General features: G+C 41.7%; 1 long non-coding RNA gene across 1 annotated transcript; it reads left to right on the top strand.

Annotated features, from left to right (window-relative positions):
• Positions 1 to 277: 277 nt before the first annotated feature.
• On the top strand, positions 278 to 9,237 carry LOC135575997 (uncharacterized). Its single transcript, XR_010467515.1, has 3 exons — positions 278 to 1,491; positions 5,673 to 5,723; positions 6,872 to 9,237. It is a non-coding gene; the product is annotated as an uncharacterized LOC135575997 (long non-coding RNA).
• Positions 9,238 to 11,033: the final 1,796 nt, after the last annotated feature.

Raw genomic sequence — 11,033 nt, 5'->3', positions numbered from 1 at the left:
AAATTGCCAAAAATATTCATATTAGCAAAACCAATGTCTGAAATAACCCATCAGTCTCTGATTCAAAGTTAAATTTGCTGTCCCCTGAGAATTTTTGAATATCTGATAAGAATAGACTATTAGTGTTTACTACTGAAGGAATATGTTATTTATGCTCTTTGCTGTCATAGATGAGTTTTCAACATAATATGGTAAATAATGATATAAATACTAACTATTTTAGGAATGTTAGATATTTTTGTGGTTTTTTGGTGTATGTGTGTCATGGTTAAAATTAGGTAAGGCTGGACTATTCTTACTTTGTTCAAACAAATCCAATTTTTGTCTTTCTAAAGCTGACCAGCCATATTGATGCTTTTCTTCAGCATAATCCATCTTTTGCTCATGATGATCTCTTGCATCTCTTTCTAGCTCATTACATAAATTTGAAGATAATATATCTGCTTACAGAAATATTTGCAGCACTATTGTGAGGTCTCTGGCACCATGATGATGATGAAGAGAGGACTGTGAGCCACCAGTGAAAGGGACTGTGGAAAGCAACACCACTGTGAACGGGGTGATTGAATGACTACCTGACATCTCACAGCTCCAGATCAGCAGGCTGATGTGACTGTTGGTAATCATCTGTGGTGTAGGAGGCTACATGGTAAAAGAAATTATGACTTTCAGAGGATCTGGACAAAAGAACTGATGTCAATGTTGATGAGTGAAGGGACTTCTGCTGACAAGACTTCAGTTCTACCATGAGAAATTCAAAGAGTCATAGAATAGTTTGGGTTGGAAGGGATGTTCAAAGCTTGTCTAGTCCAGACCCCTGCCACGAGCAGGACATTTTCACCCAGATCAGGTTGCTCAGAGCCCCGTCCAGCCTGGCCTGGGATGTCTCCAGGGTTGGGGCATCCACCACCTCTCTGGGCAACCTGGGCCAGTATTTTACCACCTTCATTGTAAAAAATTTCTTCCTCATGTCTACCCTGAATCTCCCCTCATTTAGTTTAAAACTGTTACCTCTTGTCCTTTTGCAACAGGCCCTGCTAAAAGTCTGTCCCATCTTTATTACAGTCCCCTTTCAAGTACTGAAAGGCTGCAATAACGTCTCCCTGGAGCCTTCTCTTCTCCAGGCTGAACAACCCCAGCTCTCTCAGCCTGTCCTCCCAGCAGAGCTGTTCCAGCCTCTGATCATTTCTGTGGCTCCTCTGGCCCCTCTCCAACAGGTCCATGTCTTTCCTGCACTGAGGGCTCCAGAGCTGGACACAGGACTCCAGGTGGGGTCTCACCAGAGCGGAGCAGAGGGGCAGAATTGAACTCCCTTAACAGAGAGGCTGGGAATTGATGACAATGTTGACTGTGATAATCCTGGTTTTCTCACCCATCTCCCCAGGCTACTGGTGTCACAAACTTGGGGGGGCAGAATGGCATGGACACCCAGGATCTGCCTTATGGCTTCTGATGTTCCTTTCTTTCACCTGCAGAGGAGCAGCATGAGAGGTAGGTGGCGCCCTCACAGACCTCCATCCGAGACACAGCCAACGTGACATCAGCTGGTGCCATTGCACACAAGTCAGGGAGCTGGCAGAAGAAGCAGGATAATCCACCAATGTCTCTGGTCATTCCCTTGACCTGGGGTGCCTCTCTGTCATCACAGGGGGTCCCAGGTCCTCTGGGCTAGAGCCAGGGGCTGGACATGGCCAGTAGGTGCATAGGGGATACTGACAGCTTTTCTACCCCAGAAGTGCTGGGGACACCAGACTGGCCTTTCTTGCCTGTGCTTCTGACCATCCTGCCTCTCCTTACATCAGAGATGACCACATCCAGCACCACGCATCAGGCATCCTCATCCTACAGCTCCTAAATTACTCCTTCAGAAAGGGGATATATACCCCCACAGCTTCTCACATGGTAGCACACTAGTATATACATAAAAAATAAAACCCCTCAACAATGAATTTAACTCGTGCATAGAGACACCCCATGGACAGTTTACAAGGCGTGCTGGTTGCTGTCCTTTGTCTGCTCCACTTTCTTTGACAGCTGCATGCCCAAACAGGGCTGTTAAACAGCATTTGATACCTCAGTTGGCTCCTTCAGCACGGGCTCAGGCACCTCTCATGACACTGTTTTGGAGACTGAATCATTAGACTCCAAAGAAAGGGCTTAAGCAACTTCACCTGGTTGTCAGTATTATTTCAGTTACTGTAACTCACCTCTGGAGAAAGGTCACCCTATTACATCTGTCTTGTACTCTTCTGAAGTGAGGATAAGGAGAAAAAAGAATATTTAAGGGTAAGAAAGAATCTCTGGAAGGGAGAGAGCAGCTATTCATTTTTGCTGCCTGAAACCACTCCTCAGATGTCACTGAACTTCTCCTGCAAAACCCTTGAAATGACAGATCTGACCACCAGGATTCTTTGTTTGCTTGGAAAGGACCAGTACAACCCACAACACACGTCCCTACCTCACAAGGCTATCTGCTCCTTGGCAGGTAATCAAATCATTGGCTTGGGTAGGTTGCTTGGACTATAGTGAGAAGGATGAGGATGGATGATTCCCATGTTCATGTGCATATATGACATACAATGCAGTGCCTCCCTTGTCCTTTGTAGAAGGTGAAAGACAGATTCACAAAAATTCCTTGCCTGGTTATTTTAACTTTGATCTTAACACAAGGCTTTACTACACAAGGCTGTGGGCCATGTAGTATGTGCTGGCAAGGAGCATGTGCTAACCCTACAAATTAACTCCAGGAGGCATCCAGCAGCCCTTCTCTGACAAATCCAAAATTCATCATCCGCACTTGGGCTTTCCTCTTGGCTTTGGATCTGCCCACTCACACCACATGAAAGGAGTGATGCCTTCTGGGCATCAGACTTATGAGATGCATTAATTAAACCCTACTGGCTAACATATGCCAGTATAATTTCTTTATATCCCATTCTAAATACAGTCAACAAATAGTTGGCATGAAAAGATTTATTTATTTATTTATTTTATTTATTTATTTATTATGAAGGAGGTCAATTAGAGAAATACTTTGAACATTGCCCCCAAGAACAGCTGGGAAGAAAATGACATTGCCATTTTTGGCAGATTTCCACCATTCATCTGTATTGGCCATGTGCTGGCATTTGTCAATAAGATTTTATTTTTGTCCAGCTTTTCCTTATAGATCTTTGAATTCTTTACAGCCTGTTAGGCTACTATGAGTTATATTTAGACACACAATTAGTGATCCTAACGCTCTATTCCTCTGTCCCCTGGGGAACTCTATTGAAATTGTTTTGGGTTTAGGCCTGTGCAGCAAAATAATATGGCTGATCATGAGGGAAAACTTTTTGTGCAAATAAACAGAAATTCAAATACAGTTGGTGCAAACTGAATTTTTCCTGGGCACAGAGAGACAAAACATTATGTGGCCAGTGCTGTAAGAAATTTATTACTTTCCAGAAAAGAGGGAAGAATCAAACAGAACAAAAACACATAAGCTATATCAGTACTTTCTTCCCATTCCACGTGAACCTAGAAGATTGTATTTTAAAAATAATTTCTGTCCAAATAGGCTCCTACCTAACTTTTAAGGAATATTTGGACTGCTTCTAACATACAAGGAGTTTTCAAACATAAGACCAAGGACTGAATAGCACAGCACATCTTGACCCTTCTGTCTTCAGTTCTCTCGGACTTGGCCCCTGTCCCCCCTTCAACTCCAGGTTAAGTCACAGTGCAGAGACAAGAGCCTGGGTTATCATGACCTTTCTACAGCAGATCTTGTGTTAATGGAAAACCAGTTCACTGAGCATGAAATAACATCCTCTGTCATAAAGCCAGCATCTATTTTGCCCATTTAATTTGGAATGATGGTTCCCACTGTTGAGACTAGAACTGGACATTTTATCTTCCATCTCTAGGAAGTGTGAGGTAGACCCACTGGGGAAATATTTATCCAGAAAGACTTTCCTGTGTCAGATTTACCACACTTGTAGTTTCTGAAGAAGTTATTTTCTTCATAGCAGGCAGAAAGGGCTCCCTCCTGGGATGAGCTATGTGGAGAAAGGCAGCATGGGAACTACCTCTTCCATCACAGTGGAGAGATACTGGAGACATCTGAGATGGCCTTAGATGGGAGAGATCAGGATGGAACCAGGTGCACACTTGTGCAAAAACACACACACAAATCCTGTGTACCATACAAAACATCTCACAAGACATACTGTCTGCAACCTGAAATTTTAAAGACAACTGATGGAAAAACCTATTTTGAACTAGAAGGTATAACATGACTTAAATCACAGAATGGTTTGGCTTGAAAGGGATCTTCTAAGATCATCTAGTCCAATTCCCCTGCCATGGGCAGGGACATCTTTCACTAGATCAGGTTGCTCAAAGCCCCATCCCTCAGTTGCCTTTCCATTGTCAACCTAGGACAATTATTTGTAGTGAAGATGACTTTGAATTTGAGGACATGAAAATTGTAAATCAACTGAAATCACAGAAATAACTGACCCTAATAATTAAAAGGCTAAACATCTCCCAGTGAAAGGGTTTCCACTGGGAAAGCATTCAGTGGAACGAATTCTCTGCTGCACGGATTGCTGTGCCTGCTGCATCAAGCCCCATCCATCCACAAGACATTCCTGCATCCTCTCCCTCCTCTCTTTGTGCTGTTGCATGAAGATCAGCCAGGGAGCCCTCAGGGAGCAGAAGACCACATGGAGTAAACACAACCCCAGAAGAGCTAAGCAAAGTGAGGAGGGAATATATGTGCTGAGATGTTGTATATTTGAGAAGTCAAAGCTTTCTGTAGAAAATCACTCTGTTTTTCTGTTTAATGACCTGTTCGAGTGACAACACAAAAGGAACGAATTCAGGATAAACTAAGCTTCTGTTTAAAGATTAGATGGGAGACAGGTGCTACATGAATGCTCAGTGATGAGATGAATTTGCCTTTCTTGCTAGCCATAGATACTAGATTAATAGTATTGGTATTCCAAACATGAGCCACTCAGAAGCACTTTGCAGGAAGAATTTGGAGACAGGCAGTAGTCTGTATAAATTCTTGCTCCGTGCACCTGTGCATGTGAAAGGTACGAACAGAAATCCGAACATTGCTACGAGTATCTGAGAAAAAATTGTGCAGTTACTGAAATGAAAACAGAAAAAATCATCTCTGGAAAAGAGGCAGGAAAAATTGTTTCCATGCTGCATGTTAGATGCACTGTCTTCACATTTGTGGAAGATAAATTTTGAATTTAAAGTAGATTCTTTGACATTTTTTTTGTTGTTTAAAACCCCCCACTTTTTCTTAATGACAAAACAGGCATTTTTTTCAGCACACTTGAGTGTGAAATTGAAGACATGTTGTTATGTTACTGGGGATAATGTTTTTTTAATCTATTTCCACTGATTTAATTGATTTAAGGGATCAGTTCCTTTCATTTATTTATTTGATTCAAGGGATCAGATCCTCAGAAAAGCTGAGGATTCTCTTAGATTCCTTTAGCTGAAGATCCTTAAATTGTTTTGCACGGCTTCCATGCTCTCCCACACAGAGTAAGATTTTCTTGGTAGCTAAAGTTTTGTAAAGCATTTGTTTATAAGAAGAGAATGCTTTACCCTAAAATGTGTTGTCTAGTAATCACAACCCAATTTTTTTCTTCCTCCTTTCCCAACAGCTTAATGAGACACTGCTGTACGAGCTGGAGCAAGCCACACAACCTGCCAAGGTTTGACATTCTTTATGTGTAAAAAACCCCTACCAAAATATCTCAAGAGAGTGTTGTGGGACTCAGCCTTTCAATCGCCTGTGAATTGCCTGGGGGGTGTTGCCGAGTGTTACATACGTGCCTGCTGTTTCAGGAGTTTTGTGTTTCCGGAGTGGCAATGCTGTTGTGCCTGTGCTCTGCATTCAATGAAATATAGTCTCAGATGTTGGTTTTCAATTTCTCTGACTCATCCAGTTTAGGAGAGTGGGGCCAGCCTGCAGGAGGAATCAGCAGGAGAAGAAACCGTGCTAGTTTACAACTGAACTCAATGAGTTTGCAAATGGCATTAAATGAGAAGTCCGCCCCATGGCTGCAGGCAGCCCTAACGTCCTGCTGAGATCTCTGTCCTCTCGTTTGTAAAAAAAACCCGAAGAAAGCAAGAACTGGGGAAAAAAAGGAACATCTTATATTGACTTGGGAAGAGTTTTGCTAGGGTTCACCACCTGCATCACATTAGCACTTCAGGATAAGCCTCCCGTGACACTTATGATACCATGGCAATCACACAGGCTGACTGACGACAGGATCAGGCCCTTATCAATCCCCTTACTGCTGTCACTGAATGGTACCACAGAGCAATACTGTTAGCAGCTGTTTTCCTCCACATGAGACATTTGCCATTTTGCTCTAATTTGTACAGTTTAACTGCTATAATGGGAACCATTACAGTATTTCATTAGAACAACTCCTTAGCCGTGAACCCCTCAAGGAGTAGAATGCTACCAAGCAGCCGTAGCAGCTAAGAACAAACAGGCTTATTTATTGCTCTATTTGTTATTTGGTTATGTCTTCATCCTCCAGGGATTAAACCCAACTGTCCCAGCCATAATTGAACATTAATACAAGCAAATAGTAACCACAACATTTTCTTTATCTTTAAATAAATGCAAACATTCATTTAAGCAAATGTCATTCACTTACGCAAATGCCATTGGAACTTCCAACTAATTTTCTTCCAGAAAAGCATCCAAAAACATGCTTTGGAAGAATTATTGGATTATATTAATAATAAAACATGTGCTGTTTCTATCTTGTCCTGCTGTATCTAGACAGTATTTATACATGTGCTCCTTGTCTAGGAATATTTACACTTTTTCCTCTCTGCTTAGAAGTGGTCCCCACATTTATGGCCAGCAATGCATTGAAATAGATGAAGATATTGAATATTAAATGATGAACAAACCAAGCCTTAGAAGACCAAGAATGGCTATAACTACTGGCGCATTTGTGTCTATTACCGACAACTCATTGCTGAATGGAAAATAATTCCAAGATCAGAGAAGACCTGAAAATTCTGACGTTTGTTTCAGGATTGCTGAAAGTGACCTGGACAGATATACATGGATGTTGCAAAGGGATCTTTCTGTGCAATGGGAAAGAATATTTTAGAAGGGATACAGCTATTTAGTGCTGTTACTTGTCTACACATATCTACTGGTCTGACCATCCTAAGTTTGAGATGCAGCAGCTCAAGATGCAGAGCTGCAGAGTTCCTATCATAGACATTCTTTGCAGAATATGTGTGCAGCTGAAGTACAGTTTTTCAAGCAGAAGGAAAGCATCAAGAAAGGCACATATGCAGTTCTTCACACACTGCTTATCAGCCCCATGTTTGTCACAGCATCATTGCAAGGAACACAGAGAAGAGCTGTGTTTTGATAAAAACTCTTGTATTTATGGATAAAGTCCAAATCTCTATAACACAGCAAAGGGAGCTGGTTCAGCTCTTCAGAGGATTCAGTAACTATTCTGCAGCAGAAGTCAGAATGGTGTTTTATGGCTTTTCTTTCTCAAACGGCTTGCTTACATGGGCTTGTGCTTTAACACATCTGGTGTCTATGTAGAAATGATGAGCTCACTTCAGCTTGATTTCAAGAGCTTGACTTCAGGCTGTGAAGTTGTTGGGCCAGCACTCAGGGACAGATTGCTGGTGTCCTGCATAACACTACATAAATATGAAAAATAGCTGGTGCTCAGGTTCTGAGCAGAAACAGCAATTAATAATGCTGAGTTTACATAAAAATCAGTTCTGGAAACCATACTTCTATAAGGAATATATTTCACTATACTACCCAAACTTTGGATTACTTGAAATGCCACCAGGTTTTAGCTTCCACAGGTTTACAAGATTTCTGCGTTCTCCTCATTCTGCCAATCTCTAGCTTGAACATGTAATGGTGAGGGGTTGTTTTTTTCTTATTCAAAGTGGAACCTAGAAACATGGAAATCTATCTGCTTCCCAAATTCCCCTCATTGGATCTATGAGCACCTCACAATTTATGCTAGAAAAATAGAGTAGTGTCCTGTGTCAACACCACCAGTAATTCCCAATAATGTAAAGCGAATTAATCAAATATGCAACTAAGACAATGGACATAATACATTTATAGAGATAAAAGGAGTTTAAAGGTCTTCAGAGCTAATTGCTTTGATGTAGTTAGAAAGGTCAATAGAGTATAACATAGTTACATATCCCACAGAATCACAGAATGTCAGGGATTGGAAGGGACCTCAAAAGATCATCTAGTCCAATCCCCCTGCCAGAGCAGGAACACCCAGATGAGGTTACACAGGAAGGTGTCCAGGCGGGTTCTGAATGTCTCCAGAGAAGGAGACTCCACAACCCCCCTGGGCAGCCTGTTCCAGTGTCTGTCACCCTCACTGAGAAGAAGTTTCTTATCATATTTAAGTGGAACCTCCTGTGTTCCAGTTAATGCCCACTACCCCTTGACCTATCATTGGTTGTCACCAAGAAGAGCCTGGCTCCTTGTGACACTCACCCTTTATATATTTGTAAACATTAATAAGGTCACCCCTCAGTCTCCTCTTCTCCAAGCTAAAGAGCCCCAGCTCCCTCAGCCTTTCCTCACACAGGAGATGCTCCACTCCCTTCATCATCTTTTGTTGCCCTGCGCTGGACTCTCTCCAGCAGTTCCCTGTCCTTCTGGAACTGAGGGGCCCAGAACTGGACACAATATTCCAGGTGTGGTCTCACCAGGGCAAAGTAGAGAGGGAGGAGAACCTCTCTGACCTACTAACCACCCCTCTTCTAATCCACCCCAGGTACCGTTGGCCTTCCTGGCCACAAGGGCACAGTGCTGGCTCATGGCCATCCTGCTGTCCACCAGGACCCCCAGGTCCCTTTCCCCTACACTGCTTTCCACTTCCTCCTTCTCAGTGTGAATACCACTGCTTATCTGTATTTACACTACAGTACACATCAGGACAAAACCATTATCCTCACTATAAAATCACGTACCATCTAGACAGGCTTCTACACACAGCAGGTTGTATAGTTTGGATATAAATTCAGTGGGCTTGACATGTTAAAATGAACTTGATAGCTGTGTGCTATTCTTGTGTAGACATCACATTAAAGACTCTCATTTGCTGAAATCTGCAAGGATCTTTTTTTATTTTCAAATAAATCTCAACACAAAACCAGCAGCTTCAAACTCTGTCTCAAGCACAGCACCAGTCACACCATGGCCACCACTGCAGCATGCTGTCTAGAGGAACTCAGTTTCTAGAAGAACAGGTGATTTCAGAGGAAAAAGGGAAGTGTACCACAACAATTTTTAACATTTTTTTTCAAACAGCATAGCACAGCACAACTGGCTGGTCGAGGGAGGTGACTGTCCCACTACACTGCACTGATGTGGCCCCATCTTAAACAGTGTGTGCAGTTTTGGGCACCTCAATATAAGGACACCAAACTACTTGAATGTGCCCAGAGAAGGGCAACCAAGATGGTGAAAGGTCTCGAGGGTGAGCGGCTGAGATCACTTGGTTTGTTCAGGTTTGAGAAGGCTGCGGGGTGTCCTCATCACAGTCTACAACATCTTCACAGGGGAGAGTGGAGATGGAGGTGCTGATCTCCTCTCTCTGGTGACACGAGGAAATGGAATGAAGCTGCATTGGGGCAAGTTCAAACTGGACATTAGGAACAGGTTCTTCACTGAGTGGGTGGTTGGTCACACAAACAGGCTGCCCAGGGAAGCGGTCATGGCACCAAGCCCATCAGAGTTCAAGGAGCATCTGGACAATGTTCTTAGTCATACGGTTTAGTTTTAGGTAGTGATGCGAGGAGCAGGGAGTTGGACTTGATCTGTATGGTCCCTTCCAACTCGAGATATTCTATGAACATTTTCTCCTGAGACCTACATCTGGCCTTTGGCTAGTACAGAGGTAACAGATTCGCACATACGTTGTTCATTAGTGGTAACGAGATTCAAGGATCTTTGAGCTCTAAGGATATTTTGTTTGTCAATTCTGCCTGAAGTATCATTTTTTAAACAAATCTGGTTGGCATTTATCATGACAGTATGTTATTTTCCCAAACTTGCTTGATTATGCTTCTGGTTTGGATCAGCTATGATAATATTTATTCCAGTGGGATCTCATTAGTTGCAGTGCAGAATATTGTTGCTAAATTAACTGGCTCAAAATATTGGTTCTGCACATATTTACTCATGGAGTTATTTATAAAAATTGTTGGGCTCAAGAAAGTATAAGACTCTTTATTAATGAAGTGATACATTCACATTAGTTCTTTAGTCTTTTGCATCTGTCACTATTTAGGACCTGACACTAAACTTACTGAAACTGCAGGAAGGTTCCCACTATCTTTGATGGATTTTGGACCAGACTGCTTACAGTGAAGCTCCTTTAGATCATGTTAGATGTAAAAGAGACTAAGGGTCAGTTTTATCCATTTGCAAAGCGACCATTTAACTTTCAAAGCAAAACCAGATCAAATGAGATTTGCAGAGTGAAAAAAATATAATGACTGAATTTGGAATAAAGTTTAATTAGGCAACTTCTTAAAGAGTTTTCAGAATTTTGGCATATCATTTTCAATATAGTCTTTTCAGGACTTCTGTTTCTTTTCAGGTTTATTGTACTTCATATAGTACTTTTAAAATCAGGATACTTTATGTATTTAAGGGCAAGTAGCTAGAGGACTTCAGAAATTTCCAGCTTTTTTGTGTGTTTATTTATAGTAATTAATTCTTTACACACCTATGATACACTAGTAACTCTAATTCTTTAGGCAAAAAGCATGTTTTTCTCTATGTATGGTCTTCATTAGGCATACAACCTTTGCTATTCAAATTATTTTCTGTAGAATGACTAGTTAAAAATGTTGGGCACATTCCCAGAATTATTACTTAGATCTGTCTGGACGTAAATTAACTAAGTTAACTAAATTGAACTGAATGGTTGGTCTTATAAAGTAAATACCTCCCTATACCACTACTCCATAAATAT

This window comes from Columba livia, chromosome 1 (assembly GCF_036013475.1).
Source record: "Columba livia isolate bColLiv1 breed racing homer chromosome 1, bColLiv1.pat.W.v2, whole genome shotgun sequence".
In the NCBI taxonomy this organism is placed as follows: Eukaryota; Metazoa; Chordata; class Aves; order Columbiformes; family Columbidae; genus Columba; species Columba livia.
The sequence above is the reverse complement of the archived record's forward strand: the minus strand, read 5'-3'. Positions and strand labels throughout refer to the sequence as shown.